This window comes from Conger conger, chromosome 14 (assembly GCF_963514075.1).
Source record: "Conger conger chromosome 14, fConCon1.1, whole genome shotgun sequence".
Classification (NCBI taxonomy): domain Eukaryota; kingdom Metazoa; phylum Chordata; class Actinopteri; order Anguilliformes; family Congridae; genus Conger; species Conger conger.
The window spans coordinates 37343855-37366727 of record NC_083773.1 but is presented as its reverse complement, the minus strand read 5'-3'; the positions used below and the strand labels follow the sequence as shown (position 1 = coordinate 37366727).

The following is a 22873-nucleotide window of genomic DNA, read 5'->3' as shown; positions in this document are numbered from 1 at the left end:
GATATTTACTACAGTAGTTCATCCAGTCATCTGTGCTTGATTTTGCACAGTACTAGCTGTAAAATACAACTATGCCAGCTTGTAAATTGAGCTGGTCATATAGCTGGTCTAGCTGGGTCTGAGCTGGTCAACCAGGTAGTGCTGGTAGTTTTTCTGAGCTCGTAGCTGGTCTGAACTGGTCACCCAGCTAAAGCATGTCGAGCTGGGACAGGACACACATACCGCACGGTGGTTTTCTGTGGGAAATGTGAACACAGAAACCAGGGCCTGGAATCTGTACTTGATCAGGTTTGATATGCAATCATGGGGAGAGGCCCAACACCTGTGAGGAGCCTTGTGGGTATTTCTCCAGAGCCATAATGGTGGCACTTTCTGCATTTACTCCCTATTATATCAGAGGCTCACAGGGGCACTGTTCCAGAGCCATCATGGCTGCACTTCCTGTATTTGAGTAATTTGGCACCCAACATGGGGCTGTGTATATCCAATTCACAGCCTAATTTGGAATGTCCAACTGTCTCCCAAACCATGTTCATGGAGCAACCCCCGCTTTAACAGATCTACACCCCATTATATCAGAACCTTTTTGGGGCATTTTTCCAGGGGCATTATGGCTGTATTTCCTGCATTCACTCGCAGGGTGGCCAGATTTGGCAGAGTTCTGCCCAATTTAGTTGTTTTGTGAGGGGAAAATTCCCTTTGGGTGGCTTTGCCCTAATTTGGGCTATTTTTTGTTATGTTGGGTGGTTTTTTTATCTTCCACTTTCAGGAAATCATTCACATTCATTGGCACCGGAGCATTTTGTGCCTCCTCTGCTGATTCCTCAATTGTTATTGTGCTTGAAGCCCGTTAATTAGCGCTTGTGTTTGTTTGCATCTCAAAATTTTACTGTTATATAGACTGTCCTGTCTTTTAAATTTGAATGCATGCCACTGAAAAGATAGGCCTATTACTGAATGCAAAGCCTATGTGTTGTTGACTACCGTGTCTGGTTTTGGCAACAAAGTTTGAGAACTTTGTAATGGGATAGAAATTAGAAGCCTGTGTTTCTACATGAGCGTATATCCTTCCATATGTTACATTACATTACATTAATGCTATTTGGCAGATGCTCTTATCCAGAGCAATGTACAACAAAGTGCAAAGTGCATACCCATAACCAGGGATAAGTGCGCTGAAAGACTCTAGAGGGAATTATGAGTTGTCCTCCTGATGCTCTCCTGCTTGTGACCAAACAGAAGGAACCCAGAATGCATTTCACTTTGGATGTTGGGCCAAACGTATGTTTGGGACCCCAGGCTGAGGCTACCGCCTCAACTGACCATAACTGACCTCTCTGACAAGAGTAAACTGAGAAGTCTAGCTGTAAGCAGCTGTCTCTAATCTACAAGGCTGGCAGTGATTCACATTTTTCTAATGCTAAGGCTAATACCTATTTCAATGGCAACTATATATTATATGTAGCCTTGGAGTTAGAAAGCTCTTTCACAAGAGAGATGCAAACAGCAAAGTTACAGTGACAAAACAGTGAGCAAGACAGTTGTGCAAACAGGAATAAACAACAGGGATTAAAAGCAGTGCTTGAGTCATGGTGTTATCAGTTATCAGTTTAAAATAAGCAGTTGTAATTAGTATCTGTCTCAACGTAGTGAGTCGATGAAGATAAACAGCCCTTTAATTATTCATTCTAAACCTTATTCTTACCTACATTTGCTCGATAGATAAATGTTTACATTGGTCACAAATACAAACATAACATTAAAATAATAATAATAATAATAATAATAATAATAATAATAATAATAATAATAATAATAAAACAAAAAAGAAAGACTTTCACAATTTGCCATCACTTGAAACAATGATGATATTTTAACTTGTGGAAGCATTTCCAGAAATCACTTTAGTCAGTTGCTATGACTATGTTAGAGAAGCATGTTTTTTGTCTCTGTATAAACATTCTTTTCTGAAAATACTTTAATCAGCTTTCATTTTAAAAGCCTAACTCAGCTATTGCCAAATGTTGACTTGGAAATTAGTTTCTCAACAGGGGGATAGTCAAACTGTTATTAAAGCTTGGTACCCATTTATTTTCAAAACAAATCTGTCTTACAGTAATGAAAAGCAAGGCAAATTAATTAATATCTTAATACAAGACTCTGGTCTGAACTGGTGTAGGGCTGGGCTGAGAGGTTTTAACTATATTAATGAACAGTGCCAAAACATACTGTTTTCTTTCACAATATTACCCTCACTGAAAGACCAGGCTCCTGGTTCAGCTAATAGGACTTTTGCAGAACAGATGGACGTATATACAGTAAACAAACACAGTGCTGAATTTTCATTGGCTGCACAGATCTGCTAGGGCTATGACTAACCAGCAGCAGACCTTACAGTACACAATGCGAATCATTTCTGATGTGAGCCAAACATTTTACCCCAAATAAAGGGTTCTAATAAAATATAAACAGCTAGAAGGATAAGAGGACAAGAGGCTAACCATAATAAGTGGATTTCCTGTGTGATGTACTGCATTAGGTTGTTATTTGCATGTGGGAATTCCCAAACCATTTCAGGCTGGATTGCCAGGTCCCCAATTAGTACAATCACCTAGCTAGAGGGCATATTCACACAGTAAATTGCCTTTATCCCAACTTCTGTACTCAATTAGCTGCTTTGAGGACTGGAGATATACAAGCTAATTAAGGGGACTCTGCTAAGGAACAAATGAAGCACAAATGATCTGAAATGATATTCATACCGAGCCAACTTCACATATTATCTACAGTCTAATGATTTCACCAGATAAAATAGCAGGAATGTAAACAGTGAAATGATATTCAACCAGTTAGCACAATAAATAAATAAATAAATAAATAAATAAATGTGCAAATAAATATGGTTGACTGCAAAATATGAATTTTACACTTCTGAAAATATACATTTATAATGACTTATCCTGCAACAGTTTAAACTACAAGACAAAGCTGCAAGTACATGCCATTGGTTGAATAAAATGTGTTTGTATTTAGACCTCAGGATGCAAGACAAAGATCTTTGTCTGAGGATGTGCAACTTCACTAATGACATATCACATGGTGTATTTCACTTTTCTCTCCTGATCCATTACATTACATTACATTATTACTCTTATCCAGAGCGACGTACATTTGATTATACTAAGCAGGAGACAATCCTCCCCTGGAGCAATGCAGGGTTAAGGGCCTTGCTCAAGGGCCCAACGGCTGTGCGGATCTTACTGTGGCTACAGCGGGATTAGAACCACCGACCTTGTGTGTCCCAGTCATTTACCTTAACCACTACAGGCCGCCCCACTGATCCACTGGAAGAATCCGGAAGGAATGTGCCGCTACCTACCCAACAAACTGAAACCAAGCTACACAGGAGCCAGACTCATGTTACGAGCAGCTGTAAAATACAAATTAATTTGTCATTTATGAACAACATCAGAACATACTTTCAACCGTTTAGTGGAATTACCTAAATGAATGCTAAAGCTGAAACAAACAGCTACTGTAATTTACCACCGGTGCCAAGGACTTTGAGGTAAAGACTTGCATGGTTACTTGCTTGTTTATGCAAACAAACATGTACAAGCACAGTGTAGGCCAACTGGAGAGAGACATCAGTTAAAATTCTAGAAGTACACGTACCACTGCGTTTGTTTACCTTTTGATTAAGAAGATCCCACTGTGATCAAAATCTCTTTTACAAGGGGGATGTGACCAATATGTCCGATACAATGACCAGCTATCAGCGTTCTCTTGCTGTTTTTTTCTCTCTCATTTTACCTAAAGCACATTGAGCTGTAATTCTTGTATGAAATCTCCTATATAAATAAAATTTGATTGACTGATTGATTGAATGAAAAAGCTCGATCCAACACACACTTGGCTTCAAAAGGTTTCACATAATCTGTGCAGCAAAAGATATTCTGCAAACTCGTCAGCTGATGTCGGAGAAAGACAAAATAAGAAACTATTTATTGAAATGAAAATGAATACCATGAATCACTCTCACATCCCTGGGATTTTAACAGCATATTATCATGGATAATTCAGGAGAATCAGCACCGGCCTGACTGGCTAATACATTTCCTGACATGCGGCACTCATTCCAAGGGCTGTAATGGAAGTGACATTTAGTTTGGCATGTCAAGATGCTTCCAGAACAGACTGATGTGTTATTTGTTTAATTACAACAAAGAGCGTATATAAAAAGACAATGCATTTTAAAAAAAGACAAGTATGCTTGGTAACTTCTAACTTTCTGGAGTTAGCAAGCGTATGTGTAAAGTAAAATGGTCTTAAATCCTTAGATCCTGTTCTATTTAAAATTTCATGATTGGACTCCTAACTCAATAAATAACATGAATGATTTGCCTTTCTATCAACATTGGAATAGCATATGAGAATTAGACAATATTTTGTTAAAAAGATACCACTAATCCCATACATGACTTGACTAGACTTGTATGCATATTGCTTTATCGAGTACTGCAATGATGTCATGCTGATTTCTAAAATAATTTACAACATGAAACATATGCAAGTCATTGTTCCTTAATCAACTGGATAATGAATAGACCCAAAAGCTCTTGAGCAGTAGTAAATTGGGTTAGCCCTACCAGTGATTTAATTGTTTCAGTCTTATTAATGGAAATGTGAGTAAAAATTCAGGTAGTGCAACGCAAATGTGTGCAATATACAGCCAGTGGTGTAAATTAATAAAATATCAATAAAAAATGTAGCATTATCCGGTATAGTTATATATATAATTTTGACGACAGACAATAACGCCATATACAATGCATTCATTATTTGTTTTCAATGCAACAATATATATTTTTTTTTGGTGAATACTTTTTGTAGCCAGTTGCTGATGCATGGAGAAAAACATGGGTGAGCTATAAAGAGTTGTGAACTTTGATTATTTTTCTGCATTAAAAGTCTTTAGTCTTGTAAAATCAGATTAGCAGCAGGTCTATGAAGTACACAACTTTAGTATCCTCTATGTGGTGTTGAAAGCATGCTACAACCATGATTCGCATGGGGCTATACGAACATGTTTGAGAGCATGCTGCAATCGGGACTATGCTAATCTTCTGCTGGGAAATACTGAAAGCCTTGAGAAAAACCCATGCTATTCCCCAACTTGAAGGCATGCTTCAGTCAACCTGGCGTGCATCAAAAACATGCATCAAAGTGCACTCTTCCTCCCCCTCCCTTTATCAGTGCCAGTGACTGCCATGTCCATACATTAGACCTGGGTCAAATATGTAATTGTTTTGCATTCAAATACTTATCTTTGCTTTATTGAGCTTGTCTAGCGTACTGGAACCTAGCGGAAACCCTGCCTTCTGGTTCACTTGGTTTCCTCACCAGCACCAGGCAAGATCGATCGAGCACAGAAAAGTATTTGAATCCAAAAACGATTAGGTATTCGACCTTCATCGGAGTGGCCTCTAAAGCCCTCCCCCCCGATATCAGAGTGCCCTCCGCTGGCCTCAACAGGGTGCAGCCGGGGCGGATCACGCCGGTTTCACACGCTGCCCGCCTCCTCGCTGCGTGTCAGCAGACCGGCGCGTCGGGCCGCTAAAGGAGCCCGTCACGGCCTGCGCTGACAGCCACGGCCATCTATTATCAATGAGCCCGGGTCTGTCAGAGCGGCCCGCATCCCTGGGCCAGGCGCCGGGGCCGCACTAGACATAATAATGTGCCTGAGCCCACGGGTAGGCTGCTAATAAAACAAAAACAACTACAGTCCGACCCATACTTTCCGACAAGGACGGCAATGGGTTCACCCGGCGCGTCGTGTAAATAGTTGTTGCAGTTACCTCTCTCTATAGGAACTAATAACGGAAATGCTGCATTCGGCTTCGACTACAGAACACTGAACATTACAAAGCCATCAACATGTCCTCCTCTGTGATTTAAGGGCCCGACGGGCCAGTATCACATTACTTCCAGGTTCCACAATGCCTTTCTTCCAGTCAGACGATTAGAATTTGAGTTCAACTATAAACTACGACAACTATAAAGTAATACTTAATCTGATTTTTTGGAAGAGTGCTTCAGATATTTTCTTGAAAAAAAAAGCTTAGCTCAGCAAGAACAATTTTAGGCTATTTCAGCCTCTTTCTTTAGAATGTATTCAGTAAAAAATGTATATTAAAGTATTTACACCTGAGGATACTGATATTTGGAGGGAATCTACATTATGTACATTTGTATGAAACAACCGCCATACTGCTCAGTGAAACAGCTTGCACTCAGTACAGTGAAACAGCCTCCACACTGAGTACATATAGCCAAAAGGCCCCCTCACTTAGTACAAACGGCCTAATAATAATAGCTGTTATTAAAGCAGAATGATCTGTGCCATACAAAAAAAACACATTTGAACATCCAACGTGTGAAGACATTTGAAGATCAAGAAAATATTCCCATTTTCAAGATGACTGCAGAAAAAGGTAAATGATGGTATTTCACGTTTCATTTTCATCTGTGAAAATTGTAAAATGGCTCAATGTGAAAAACAGCCAGCTACATGTGAAGTTTTCTTTTCACATGACAATATTGTAATTTACATGTTAAAAATGTTAAATTCACAAAATTGCAATGCTGCATGGCTTCACCAACCACCTGGCACATCCTACAAGGTGAAGCGCTTTGCCTAGTAATGCGTGGTATGGGACCGGTTGTTATTGTCTTGGCCTCTGGATAATAAACAGGAGTAATTGCTCTATCCTGCTGCCTGTCCGTGAGCCGCTGTGATGGATAACCTTGAGCCGGGAAGGGCAAACGGCCTCGCCACACCACCCCGGCGTTAGATCAAAACAAACAGGAAGAGCCCTGCCGCACGGCCGTTAGTAAACAAACACAGCCCATACAGACATAAAACACATGCCCTTTTCCACCCTTCCATGGTCTGGAGTTAGAGGTCAATGCGCCGGCTGCATCCGTCTTACAAAACTGCCAGGAGAAGAGAAAATCCCAGGAAGCACTACATTCATTTCCTCCACGATTCGGGGAGAAAATGACTTTGTATGACAATTCCAACCGAAAAAGAATCTGAGAACACCCAACACCCTGCGGGGAACCACCGCTGAGATTGAGATAGTCTGAAGTCTCCGTAATAAGAAAATAGCCCAGGCAGTCGCTAACGTAGCGGTTAGCTCTGCGTCTTGCGCCTGTTCCCCCACCCCACGCTTTCCCATTCTACCCAGAGTTCCTCTTCAAATAGGAACCTGCCACTGTGAGTAAAAGTGCTTCTTTGAATCCATTTATTGGCCTCGTGGTACAGCAAGATCGCATCGCAATCTGGTGGCGAAATGAGCTGGTTACAGACCTCGCCGAACAATCACACAATGGAAAGTCTACGCTCAATGGCATGCTGCAAAATCTAAGATGGCTATTAATTCAGAACATATTGCGTCTCAGGGCTGACAGATTGCCCCACCTTAACACGGAATCGGAGTTTGGCCCAATCCATCCCAGCCCTTCTGGAGATAATGTTATTCCAGCCAATGATGAGTTTCCAAAAGAAGCATGCGGGTTGCACAGGAACAGCAGCTGAGTAACAGGGAGGATTGGAGATTCACAAAGAAGGACATGGAGGCTTGATAACAATGTGTCATCTGGACAGAGCGTCATACGGGTATTTCACAGAAAGCTGCCGTGTCATTGGTTGCCTTTTAAATGACACAAAGTGGATTCACAACATCTGCAAGTTAAACCACAAAATAGCTATTTACTGTAATCTTGCTAATGTTTCTGAACTAAAAAAACACAACACCAGTTTTTTTTCCCCCACAAAAACAATGTAAACAGGTTGTTATTTTTGGACAACTCATACGGTACTAGTATAGCCCAAAACCAATGTATTACCAATGAACCTTATTCACTGCACCAATATTTCGATATTTCAGTGAAGGATGACAGGCTATGGATTCCCTCAAACTCTGCCCATAGCTTTGCCCTTGAAAGAAAAACAAGTGTGCTTACTTTTTACTTTCTTTAATTCTTAACTAGTTTTCAAGGAAAAGAGCAACTCAAGAATTCTGTATGAGCCAAATACAGACAGCATCAATAAGTTCTTCATGCAAATGTTTCAGAGCAGGGAGCCAGTGGAGAGTACCCCTGGAAGTTACTCTTCTGTCACGAACACCGCTGGAAGCAGGACAATGAGCTCAATGGTAGCAGCATTGCCATGTGTTTTTCTGCTACCGTAAATCCAACATGAGTTTTGATAACTCAGCAAAAAAGCTGTTAAAGTTAATATCACATTACTCAAAATCTCTAAAAGCTGTTGAGAAACTATTTGCAGAGCTCAACACATTAATAACCTCAACCTGTACGGCAGTGATATCCCTTAGAAAAACCATGATTGTAGCCTATTTGACCTCAAAGAAATTCACACCCATCTTATTGTACGTCAGGTTTGAGGAACCACATCTAGGTAAGCCATTTGATAAGTCGTGTACAAAGCTATCAATCTGTCTACAGTAACCCAGCAACTCTGTGCTTAGCAACTGTTGGTATATGTACCTATAAGGCTGCAGAAAATGTGTAATGATAGTGCTTATGGTGTGAAGGACAACCCATTTGAAGCTTGTCACTCTGGTTCCGGCACACTGCATATGACAGGGGTCATGAACCCTGTTCCTGGAGATCTACTGTCCTGTTTGTTTTCACTCCATCCTCAGCAAAGCATGCCTCATTCAACAGCTAAAGATCCTGATGGGCTGCTAATTAGTAGAATCGGGTGTGCCAAATTTGGGTTGCAATGAAAACCGACAGGACGCTAGACCTCCAGGAACAGGGTCGGTGACCACTGGCATAGGACATGCATGTAAAACACGTGTGTTATTGCTGACCTTCATACTGAATGAAAAGAGTAGACCTTCTGCTGCTCTGTTCAGAGCAATACTGGACTGTTCAACAGCTTTTATTCCAAGCACTTCCAAAGAAATTGTTCAAAGCTTTTCAAAGCCTTTGTGCATCTTAAAAGAAAACTAGCAAAGCACAAGAAATGTAAATCATAAGAAATGATTAATCATCGTTATAGGCTACCGCATACTAAATAATTTATGATGATAAAAAAATTATCCTGAGCAATAGCCACGGAATCTCATTAGGCCTCTGCAGTTTGATCACACATATGACACGTAATTTGTTTAAATGTGATGTTAATTTAGTTTATATAACAAGCATAAATAATGTCAAAATAACATTAAATATAAATTCCCATATATCTATGACATGTCTTTCAAACAAGCTGTTCGATAAAGATTAAAATTGAATTTGAGAGGACTGTCAGTGATAAAGGTAGGTCCTGTTTTTTTATAATTAAGTTTAATGACATGTTACCCGTGCTTTGAGTGGGGAAAGCACATTCATTTACACCTCGATTTGTACGTAGGACCTCAAGCTACCTCTCCACCTTCTGTTATAAATTTTTAAGCAGTTGCATTCCATTCATATTGAAAGAGTAAAACTCTGCCAAGCACCAATGAAGGATGGTACTTGCCTGCAAAGGAATGTAAAATAACACACCTCCCCCTCCAAAATAACATACATCTATACAGAGTGCGTTAAATACGTGGAGTAAATAAAAAAAGAAAAGAAAATACGGTCAAGTCCAAAGCATTTGATGTGTTTACCTGTGATTTATTACTGAATCAATCACGTGGATATTCATACAACTGTAGAAATCAATAATAGGGAGCGTGTTTCATGTTCACAAGAATAATAACAATTTAAATACTTAATATAAGAGCAGAATCAGAAATTACCAGATAGGACTTCAATGATGCAGTTCAGTAAACTGTCTGTGTTAGCAAAGGTCTGCATTCGCGCCTTTCAATAGCAAAGTATCATCCAAGCACCTAACATCGTCTTGCTGTATGGATTTACATGTTTTGATAAAATTGTCAGCCCGCAACGGGGACTACGAGAAAAGGCGGAGGTGGTAGAACGCAAAGCAAAGCGTTTCCGTACACTGCGCAAAAGGATTCCGTTCTGCAAGTTTGCAAAACAGATGTGTGCATAAAAAACAAACATAAAACAAAACGAATTGGCAACTCTTATTGCAAGAGCAATTTTCAAAACAACAATTCATCCAATAAAATAGATCAAAAGAAATCGGAAGACTATTGCTACTTTACGTAGAAAAAAGGCGAACTCAATTTAGCAACAAGACAAAAACATCACAACATGAAAAATGCAACATGCTGAAAATATTACCGCTCCGAAACGTACATTATTTAACTTACAGGTACTTTTTTCATTAAAAAAAAACAAAAAAAAAAAACAAAGAAAAAGATGCACACCGGTGCTAATCTTCTACAGCAATAGCATTATCATTCTGGTGTTATCATTCTGGTGTCATAGAAATCTATCCAAAAGTCGAAATGCATATAAAAACAAAAAGGAAGATATATGCAAAGATATGGGCAGCCAGACATTAACAGCAAAAACAAAGAGGAAAAAAAAAAGAAGATAAAGAAGAAAAAGATAAGGGGAGAATTACTCACCAAGCAAAATTTCAGAGACAGAGAGAGACAGAGGGAGAGTAAAAATGGGAAAGGGCGTAAAGAGATCGACTGAGCAAGAAAGAAGACAGGCCACAGGGCAGCGACGCAGACTGAACCGGGAAGCCTGTTCAGCACTCAACGACTATCATCATGGAGCAAACCACTCGCTCACCGCGGGGGGAACCACGGAGAGATTTCATAAATCATATTCATGTCGGCCTACACGCGCGCGCGCGGTCCTCCAGTCAAAACACAGACGTTGGCAAAGTCGCACGTTAACTTGTGAGAAGTCGCTTGATGAGAATTGTAATAAGACAGTCGTGGAGATTTTCAGTTTAAACGTCTGGGACAATTGACTTTTAAAAATAAAAATAGAGGTCCTTCTTTGCCTGGAGTAAATTCCGCTACTCGTCTGTGCAAACGCGTGGTCACTCTGCAACACCTCGCGTTGAAGTGTAAGCAAAAACATATGCACTACACGCAGGATACGGTCTGTATTTATCTTGGCACTATTCAATCCTAAACAATAACATCATTGCTCTGTACACGTAGCATAGATATTCAAAACCCAAATTTATCACCTTCATTTTAGTATCTGTCAAATTTCAAGGTAAAACAGTATATTGTCAAGTGAGCATCTGAGTATTACATAACCTGCAGCATAAGATTGATCATGAAAAAAAATACAAGAGAAACATTTTAATCATATCTGTATCTCATAAGGTTCAGTGTTACTACTTCCATCGGCAGTGCATACAATGTAGGAGAGACTGGGGGACAAACTAACATGGGGCATGTTGAAACATGGGGATTTTGCATAGTTGCATTGCACAAGAATGATGGGTTTGTTTTCAGTAATGTATTATAGCAACCCACTTCTCATGTGTGAGTGGCTGGATGATTTGAAAACATCATCAAGAGTTATTAACAAATCTCTGTTTTAGCACCACAAAAGTAATGTTTCTTCACGAAAGTGTTTTTTGAATAACTAAAGATATGTGAACGCCACAGACTCCAAATATACATAGTTTATTCACTGTTGTGTGGGTTATAAGACTGTATAGATTTGACACATGTCATGAACAAGCAGAAAAAGACTGTATAGATTCAACACATGTCATGAACAAGCAGAAACTGTGAGCCTTACAGGAGTACAACTAACACAGCCGGGGCACGTTGGAGCGCTGTGTTCAAACATTCCCCTGCCTGTTATAAATGCCACAATAACTTTTAATGCAATGTTGCAAATTCCATGTATACAATGCACTTATTCAGTCCGATTTAGCACTCTCTCTTATCAATTTCTTCCCAGACATTAATTTCATATAAATGGTGTCATATGCAGTTGCAATAGTACAGATAACACAGACAATTTCTACACGATAATTTTCAGATGAAAAAAAAATAAAAAAAAATAAAAAAGTTTAGATTTTAAATTAAAACAAAGCTTTTTCAAGTCCGTTTTCTGACATTTTGGACGCTGTTTAAACTTGCCCCAGAACTGTTTCAACTCTGGAACAGTTCCACTCCCACTGCAATTGCCAGGAATGTAATTCTGCATATTGGTGAAATATACAGTTGGTTTCTTTTAAAAGTGTCTGTAATCTGCAGAAATTTGACTGGTGTATTTGACCTAGGTGTGCCATTGCAGTCATTTATGTCATTAGTCTCTGGTAATAAATAATTGTACCTTATATCCTTTTAGACTAACAGAAACATGAAGAGGTTATGAGCGGTCCTGAGCATGCCTGTGTTAGACGGAGGAAAGGGGAAGAGGTTATGCCTGTGTTAGACGGAGGAAAGGGGAAGAGGTTATGCCTGTGTTAGACGGAGGAAAGGGGAAGAGGTTATGAGTGGTCCTGAGCATGCCTGTGTTAGACGGAGGAAAGGGGAAGAGGTTATGCCTGTGTTAGACGGAGGAAAGGGGAAGAGGTTATGCCTGTGTTAGACGGAGGAAAGGGGAAGAGGTTATGAGTGGTCCTGAGCATGCCTGTGTTAGACGGAGGAAAGGGGAAGAGGTTATGCCTGTGTTAGACGGAGGAAAGGGGAAGAGGTTATGCCTGTGTTAGACGGAGGAAAGGGGAAGAGGTTATGAGTGGTCCTGAGCATGCCTGTGTTAGACGGAGGAAAGGGGAAGAGGTTATGCCTGTGTTAGACGGAGGAAAGGGGAAGAGGTTATGCCTGTGTTAGACGGAGGAAAGGGGAAGAGGTTATGAGTGGTCCTGAGCATGCCTGTGTTAGACGGAGGAAAGGGGAAGAGGTTATGAGCGGTTCTGAGCATGCCTGTGTTAGACGGAGGAAAGGGGAAGAGGTTATGCCTGTGTTAGACGGAGGAAAGGGGAAGAGGTTATGCCTGTGTTAGACGGAGGAAAGGGGAAGAGGTTATGAGCGGTCCTGAGCATGCCTGTGTCAGGGGTTGGTGCACACTCAGCTGCATTCCCAGCATCCATCAGCTGTCAAGAATGGCAAGCCGTACATACGCTGTTGGAAGAGTTGGAATTTGTCCCTCAGAGGAAAACTCATTGGCCTTCTGATATCTGTGCCCCCTTGGGTACGAACACAAAAGGACACAAACACATGTGTCAACCCCCCTCCGTCCCTGATCAGAGAACACCAGGAATGTGTCTCTTGGCCTACAGATTATTTTGAGCTGGGCAGCAAATTAACCCGGTCAAATTCTCTTCTCTTCTCAAAACAGATTCTTTTCTGTTCTCCATCCAGGAATTTCAGTAGAAACAATTACAGTTTCAATTACTCAAAAGCTGTTTCATGCAAATGCTTCTATTTCCCTCCAAAAGCCAGCCTCAAACATCTCGTCTTATCCCAGGTTCCTTCAAAGAGAACAGGAGAGAGTTTAAAGTACTTGGACAGAATGGAATGAAACACATATCAGCTGAGCACATTAGAAATCCCTGAAATTTTGCGATGGCCAATTAAAATACAGACTCCACAGAAATATGAAATATGAAATGTCACACACTGTACAGAAATATCTCAAAAGCGCTTCAAAGATTTTGACAATGATTTCCTTTTTAGATCTGTAGTGATGGAGGATGTTGTGGGGGCGGGGGGGGAGGTACTGATTGTGGGTGGTGGGGGGTTTGCGGGTTTTTGCAGGGGCACTTTTTCTAAATTTTTTCCCTTTGGTCACACAGGACTAGGTCTTATCCTGATCTGACATTTGTATAAACATCAGCTTCAGCTGCAGACTGCAAGTATATCCTAAACCTTTCACTGTGCTCACGTACAGGAATGAACCTGCATATTATAGAGCTGTCAGAAAACGAAAACTAAGGTAATTGGTTGGAACAAACACACAAACAATCAACATGCAGACCAGCCTTCCAGGACCGCAGTTTTGCACCACTGGTGTAGATCCTTTGTGAAGACGGAGACTTTGTAATGGTGGAGACTATTTAAGAAAGTGGTGTCTCTGCGAAGATACAGACTCTTTGAGAAGGTGGAGCCTTTTGGGAAGGAGACTTTTTGAGAAACTAGAGCATCTTTGAGAAATATTTGTAAACGTGGAGAGTTTTTGTGAAGGTGGAGACTTGTTGAGAATGTAGGCTCTTTGAGGAGGTGGAGCTTTTTCCAAAAAAGGGTTGATGTGCATGCAGGTGTTTATTTTAACCCAGCACTATAACATCTGATTTAACTAATCACGGCGTTCAATCAAGACCTGCTAAGTATAGAGCGTGTTAGTACTGGCTTAGAACAAAAATCTGGACCCACCCTGGCCCTATTCGGATAAGATTGGATTACATTGCATGTCATTTGCAGACACTTTTATCCAAAGCGACTTACAGTTGATTAGACTAAGCAGGAGACAATCCTTCCCTGAAGCAATGCAGGGTTAAGGGCCTTGCTCAATGGCCCAACGGCAGTGCAAATCTTATCATGGCTACACCGGGGATTGAACCACCAACCTTGCGGGTCCCAATCTTGCACCTAAACCACAACACTGCATGCAACCCCGGATGGATTCTTTGAAGGTCATTTGCAGGTTCCTTCCTTTACCCTGGCAGTTGGAAGCTGCAACAGACTGTTGTGTCTGAGTCAAGCGCGATGAACTCTTTCTGTCCCCGTTATTCCACCCAGGGGCAAATCTCATCTCACAGCGAGGGCCCCCAAACAAACACTGCCCCTCTGGGTGTGCTGCCATCGGTGACCGCAGCCAAGAGGCACATGAGGACTGCAGATAGGGGGCTGGCAGCCGGGGGTGGTGCTCGTAGCTGCACCCCGCGCTGTTTACACAGAGCGCTGCAATCGGAGAAGGTGGATTTAGGGATCTCTTCTCTCCTGTCACTCTTTTATTAGCCAGTCGTGATGAAACACGATGCCGGGGACCGCCAACCCTCCGAATGACAACAGCGTAGCAACCTTTAGTTGTGTTATGTTCATTATATTTAGATCATCTGCAATTTGATTTGCATATATTGGAATGGCGCGTATGCTATATTGCTTAGCAGGCCATGCCCTGTAGCTATACAGCGCAGAACAGCTAAGTCCAATCTTATCGGAATAATGTCGATGTCAGTGCAGGTTTTTATTTTCGACCGACACATTCATATGACAACTCATTCCACAAATTAACTACTCACGGTCTTCTTGGTTGCGGCGGTGGGGTGGATATATCACAAAGCAGGATTATGGAGTTAGCTGGATAGTTCACCCAGTAAAATCCTTTTCAAAACTGGAAGGTGGACTGAAGTAAAAACTGCTGTTCTGGGTTTTACTTAATGAACCTTGCTCTGATAACTCCCCTGGTACTTAGAGCCGGGCTAAAACTGAAACCTGCTCCCACACCAGGCCTTTTTGGATACGCTGAAATAACATTGGGGTACAGAGTTTTCATGGTTTCCCACATAAACAACAACAATGACCAGAGACTCTCTCTCCTTACAGACATTACATTGATATTTTAAATTTAATCCAAAGCGATTTACAAGTTCATAAGTGAAAAGCATCAAATCCATAAATAGCAAAACATGCATGTAGAGCAGTCATAAACCCAAAACAATAGTTATAGTAAGCATCAAATTATTTTTATTTTTTAAATATACTTATATAGGTTATAGAAGAGGAATTATAGGGGGGGGGGATTCTGCCGTTCTGACAGTGGTAGGCAGGTCAGTCCACCACCGAGGAACCAGAACAGAGAACAGGTGCGAATGTGCAGCCAGACCACCTGGTGCTCGTCATGAGTGCACCACAAGGCCACCAGAGCTGGCAGACTGGAATGGTCCTGCTAGGGTGCAGGGAGCAATTAAAGTCTGGATGTAGAGTGGGACAGTCCCCTCAGCAGCCTGGAATGCCAACACCGGCGCCTTGAAGCAGAAGCACAGCCAGTGGAGGGTGACGAAAAGTCGGGTGGCATGAGCAGACCTGGGCTGACTGTTGCAACCTGGGCTGACTGCTGCTCAGACGGGCTGTGGCACTCTGGACCAGCTGGAGGGGCTCGATGGCACAGGCTGGGAGACCAGCCAGGAGGGAGCTGCAGTAATCCAGACGGGAGATGATACCTGGACAAGGAGCTGGGTGGCTACAGATACGACGTATATTGTGGAGGAAGAACCGGCAGAAGGTGTATGTGTATATGTGTGTGTGTGTGTGGTACATCAACTGTACCACTGTACCTAACTGACATTAATTGTAGACCTTTGACCTCACGTAAACATACATCATTTAGAGACGGTTTCACAAAGCCACACAATAAAGCCCAAAATTAGCCTATGTTATATTTATTCCTTATCTCCGCTCTCTCATTTTCATTAAAAACAGTGCACAAGCTAACCTTCAAGTAGTATCTGTTACAGAATTCAGTCAGTAGGACTCAATGACTGTGGAAGACATATGCCTTTTCTTGGCAAAGCACACTATAATCTGATTGGATGTGCTCCGTTAAGGCACATGAATCAGCTAATAGGCGTTTCAACAAATCTAGTGGCAGACATTAAAGCAAAGAGAAGGCAGTTATGTTGGGGTTTTTTCAATGGGGAAATGTGACACTGGCAAGACCGGGCTTACTATGCCAAACCACAAAGACAAAACAACTTCACCAAAATGGATCAACTTATAGAATTTGTTCCTGATATTAGATAGTTACAAAAAACACACATCTATTCAAGCTTAGAAAATGGACACTGGTACACAAGCACAGTGATCCTGAAACACACACACACACACACACACACACATATGCATACACACACACATACACAGTGCCACAGAGATCCTGAAACACACACACGAGGACTCAAGATCCTGAAAAACACACACACACACGTGCACACACACAGATTATGCGTGCACACATATACACACAGACACACACACCCGCAGAGACACAGACATTCTGAAACACACACACGTGCACACACACAGATTATGCGTGCACACATATACACACAGACACACACACACCCGCAGAGACACAGACATTCTGAAACACACACACGTGCACACACACAGATTACGCGTGCACACATATATACACAGACACACACACACACGCAGAGACACAGACATTCTGAAACACACACACGTGCAAGCACAAACAAACATTATGCACACACACACATATGCACACATGTGCTCACACATGCACAAACTCACCCATGAAGGCACACACAAGTAAACACACACAGGGACACATTATTCTGCAAAACACGCACGCACACACGCATGTACACGCACACACATTATGCATGCACACATATGCACAGACACATACGCACATATATGCACACTCACACACACACCGGGACACAGATACACACACACACACACACACACACACATAGATTATGCACACACATATACGCACACATATGCACATGCAGAAGCACACATCTGCACACACATGCACACACTCATGCGTGCGCACACACACACACACACACACACACACACACACAGGGACACAGAGATCCTGAAACACACACACACACACACACACACACACACAGGGACACAGAGATCCTGAAACACACACACACACACACACAGGGACACAGAGATCCTGAAACACACACACACACACAGATTGTGTATCCTGTATCTGTATTAAGATGTGCAGAATCCTGTATCTGTATTAAGATGTGCAGACAGCAGTCACACACCTGCTTTAATACGTGAGCCTCTGTCACCGCACTAATCCCCCCTTCTCTCCAACAACGAGCTCCTTCTCACTCCTCTGCAGATTTGGGGAATCCTGTTAGTTTTAGAGACTCTCAAAAAGGGAACCTATTAAAACGGACTTTTAGAAAACCCAGAAAGGATTATACAGGAACAATTACTGTGCTGTGAGTTCCAACAGAAAATTGAATTACCACCAGAAGGACCAGAATCGCCATGAAGCGAGTAAAACGCTACAAGCAGTTTTAAATTTAATTAAAATGGCAATGGCAATAGAGTAAAGACTATTTGCTGCTCTTTGTAGGTGGTGAAAATTAGCTTTTGTGAGGAACGTGCTAATATGTGGAATGCTTCGTGGTGTAACACTTTGGGTGAAAACAAGAGATTTTAAGAACTGAATGTGTGTGAATGAAAGGGAATATGGTTCAATTCACACATATGAACTAAATGGCCAGTCTCTCTGACAACCTGCAGAATAATCTGCACCCATTTTCCGAATGAGCAGAGTGCAGCCACTCTGAGCCAGCACCATTCATCACTACTACAAAAAATAATATAATAATACATACAGTATTTAGTGTGAATGAATATCTTAGGGAATGGCACTGCTCCTGGTGGTCAATAAAACGACAAGACCAGAGACAAACTTTAACTGTCACATGCTCAAACCATTACACAGCAACAGGAGTTCCACACCAGTGGATTACAGAGCTGTGTATCTAAGAGTTCCTAATAAAAATCGATGAAGCCACATTACCACATTCGACTGACTCAGTGCAAGATGAGGGATAATGGAGGTATCATATTTGCTTGTTTTTGTGAGAGTGTTTTTGATAAGCTGCATACAGAATATGCGTACAAAATTAGCATCTCAAAAAGTGAACAATACTGCTATTTCAGCGATGACTGATCATCTAGCCCACCACCCACTGTTTTGAAAACAGATGCTGATATTTCCCACACTCCTCATTTCTGTCTGGGGTGGTTACTGTTCTCTGTTAGCAATTAAATTAAAAGCCTATTCCAAAATCCCCAGGCACATTGAGAAGAGGTCTAGGGTATAGCTCATGTCCAAAACAAGCTGATACTACTGTTTTCCTCAAAATATGTACTGTATACTAAACATACCGCCTACTTATATTAGTATGTGATGTGCTCCTCAATGGAGACCATGAGTACACTAGATGAGAACGTTAAGTAGGCAACATTTTCCCAATGTAGAGTACTTTAATGTACATTTTTCTGGCATTTCTCCGAGTGTATTCGGGAGTAGACTTTTCAGGAAGTAAAGCATACTTTGTGGGAGGTTCCACAGAGAGGAAGAGGCTGAGTGTCTTAAAGGCAAGCTGAATCAGTAGTTAGAGCAGCACTAGTTTCCGCAATATAACGTACACACAAGCGAAACGGGTCTTTTGACTGACCTGAAGGACGTCAAACGAGGATGTGCAACGCTGTGTGAAAGGATATTGATTGGAGGGGAACAGAAAATTGACAGATATTTGACTGGCATACACGCCCAACTAGTTCACATATATACTTTAAGATGTATTCACATGGTTATGAAGAATTGACTAAATTGAGGAAAAAGTTAATTTTGATTTCAGCTTGTATTTCCGCCATACTGCTGGAAAATAACATGAAGGATATGCCGGGCAGTCTGCAGTATATAGTAGACCGTGTAGTACACATTTTAAAGACACAAGTAGTCTCAGGCATGCCCACACTGAAGCGAAACCCTGGAAATACGTACAGTATATATTTGACACAACATTTCAATTTATTTTTTGCCTCCGCAACTTTCTCATCCAGTGTATACTTGTTTTATTATTAATAGGGTTGTGTTTACTAAGACAGTTTTATTGCTACTTTCGTTTGGCTATGGAAGCTGCTTACTGCTGTATAGTTCCCGCATAAGCGTTTTATTACCAGTGTTGTCTGCTAAGATAGTGTTATTGCTACTTTCGTTTGTTTGTCCAAGGTCCAAGTTCTTATCTTTGTGGTCATTCCAAGCACTTGGAACTGCACTTCCCTCTAGGGTCTTTCAGTGCACTTGTCCCTGGTTACGCTCATGCACTTTGTTATACACAGTAATATATTTGTCGTCTGCCCGTAATGTAATGTGTACTTCATTTACATACGCAACAGTAAGCTATTTCAGACATGGCCATTGTTTGCGATACTAAACTTCTGGACCGGATCCCTTCCTCCCGTGCAGTTTCTGTCATTATCCCCCGTGTCAGCGCTGCAGTCAGAAAGTGAGGAATGGCTGTGCAGGTGTGGGTTCTCAGCCAGGCAGGCAGGTAGCCCATGCAGTATGTATGATGTTATAGAGAGCCATCACTGTACTGCCCTCCAGTGCTGTCAGTCTCCCCACATTAAACTCTCAGTAACTTAAATGAATGCCGGCTCCTCAGCGTTTTCCCTCTAAATGTTTAATTAAGCTTAATGAACATGATTGCTCATGAATGAGTAATGGTATATCCGTACTCCATGTACGGTATGATGGCTGAGAGCAATGTAATTATTTTCTTAACCTTGACTGCAGCTCGTTTAAAGGACAAAAAAAAAAAAAAAGTTTGGCAAAGCGTGATATTGGCATACAAGGCCACGGGTATTTTAAAATCTGTTTTTTCATGTTTGTTTTTGGCCCAGACCAGACCCACAGGCACAAGACGTGGTCTTGTTAAAGTCATAGTACTCTACGAGAACAGTATTAAAAAAAACGAGAATGACTGCAATAGACTGTGCCTTGCAGATATGACACACTCTTTATCTCAACAGGAAGACAGCATTTCAACCTCAATCAATTACAAGCCGAAACAGCAAAGTAACTAAGCAAGCAAGTAAATAAATAAAATAAAAATTAATTAATTAATTAATTAATTAATTAATAAATACGAGGCGGCACGGATGGTGCAGTGGGTAGCACTGCCGCCTCACAGCAAGGAGGTCCTGGGTTCGAATCCCCGTCGGCCGGGGCCTCTCTGTGCGGAGTTTGCATGTTCTCCTCGTGTCTGCGTGGGTTTCTTCCGGGTACTCCGGTTTCCTCCCACAGTCCAAAGACATGCAGGTTAGGCTGATTGGAGAGTCTAAATTGCCCATAGGTATGAGTGTGTGAGTGAATGGTGTGTGTGCCCTGTGATGGACTGGCGACCTGTCCAGGGTGTATTCCTGCCTTTCGCCCAATGTATGCTGGGATAGGCTTCAGCCCCCTGCGACCCTGTTCAGGATAAGCGGGTTAAGATAATGGATGGATGGGCTTGTTACAGTGTTTTACTGAAGAGCAGGCTAAGCAGTGAATTAAAAAAATGACAGGTTTGCAGGACAGGTTTGAATGAGTGATAATGGATGAAGGAATAAAAACTACAATTTCAGCCTGCCCTTCTGGCCTGCCCAGCACATTCTGCCCGACATGAAGCCATGTTGTATGGTACCTTGTATGGAGTGTGTGAGAGATCTATGATGACATGCCATAATAGACTAATTTTAAGAGAAAATCTTTCTAGCATTCTCAACTCTTATGTTCACCTACAGTATGTAAGTGAGTGAGTGGCCGGGCATTCCGTAGTTTGAATGCCAAACAATGCCAGACATTGAGGTAATGAATTGCCCAAGGCAAAACTTCTGTCTGTGAAGTGCATTAGAACTGCATTATCCTGCTTATGCAAGGACTTACCAGCAAAATACGTGACCTTGCAATAGAAACATTACTTGCATATTCCAGCAAGTATCCCAAACACTATACCACTTAGCAAAGAACAGGTCCTTCTACTCCGGCTCTCAACTTTATGCTAGCTTGCTATCGTTCACATTACCTAATATTAAAATTCAGTTTGCTGAAATGGTCCCACAGCATGTTTGTTATCATGGATAGAAAGCTAGAAAACGACTGAATTATTTTAAAACTATAACTATAAAAGCTAAACTATAAACATAGTCAAGTTACGACTAGACCAGACTCTCTCTACAGTCGTTCCTGGTCATCAAGCTGATTATGCTTGCGTTGGCAGTGGCTGGACGCATGCCTTATGCGAGATGTGATTTGGTGATCATTAACACTGCTGCAAGTATGATATCGTAGCAGATGGCTCGCTAGCAATTTGCAAAAAAAAAAAAAAATCTTCAGTGTTAGTTGTATTGAGACCATTGAGACACATTCAAAGTTTTTTCTGATGCTGTTTCACAGCAGGGTGTATGTGGAAAAGTAATGCACACCTCCCAGCCAATCGCAATTGAGTAGTCAGCCAAGCCACTGTATAAAATTTCTCAAAGAAAATTATACCGACTTAAGTGACTCAGGAGCTTGTAAAACACTCCCGCATTGCAGTTTGTCCTTTATAGACTGAAGTCAAATCAATAAGTCAAGATTCAACCGGCAGTTGTCATTTATTTTGAATGACTACAACGCAAAAGTATAAGTTTTGTTCACTTAATTTTTATTATGTCATAGTTGCAGACCAAGTGTGACTGTATCCCCGCCTACATATCCAGGAAAAGTTGAGACTAATGATAAACACAAACACAAACTGTACGAGAAAGTAAAATCGCCGTTTAATTTCTGCTCCGGGGAAGAAGCGGGCGGCCTGTAAACCTGGCTTAATCAAAATCATCACTGAATATGGAAACAAGGTAGCCTAATTTAACCCCCACCTGGAGCTACATAGAGGAGGGGGGCCATGTTACCTGCTGCGAGGCTGAATACTTCTCCACCTTATCTACCTGACCCGATGAGTCCACTTCTCACAAGCCCTCCCCCGTCCTCTCTGCAGTAAATAAATCACAACGCTGCATTAGCGCTGACTATTAACTAATGAGGCCACTCTGCAGTCGTTAGCATATTGATGAAGGAAATGGCTTCCCTTTGCACTTATCTGTCCCTTGTGTGGCGTCTCGTCCCGCGGCAGTTAGACTTTCCGCTGGGTTTCCCTCCTGGCAAAGAACAAGAACAAAGTGGGAGGTGGCAGCTAAAGCCATGTGATGGTGAATCCGGTTAGTGTAATGTCGCGGTGTGTTGTTTTATAAAAACCTGCTTTTTTTTATATATAATCCATTTTCAGATTAATCTAACAGGCCCAAGTCCTTATCCCTGTTGTGTTCTTAGCACTTGAAATTGTACTTTCCTCCAGGGTCATTCAGCCCACTTGTCCCTGGTTCTGATTTGCAGTTTGCTGTACGTC

General features: G+C 41.6%; 1 protein-coding gene across 2 annotated transcripts in view; it reads right to left on the bottom strand.

Moving 5' to 3' along the window:
- Positions 1 to 10675, bottom strand: part of raly (RALY heterogeneous nuclear ribonucleoprotein) — a 94700-nt gene extending 84025 nt beyond the window's left edge. Inside the window, exon 1 of one of the 2 annotated variants that reach the window (XM_061220204.1) lies at positions 10560 to 10675. The gene's annotated coding sequence lies outside the window, so the exon portion shown is untranslated. The other variant, XM_061220205.1, reaches the window with a different exon arrangement.
- Between the last annotated feature and the right edge of the window lie 12198 nt (positions 10676 to 22873).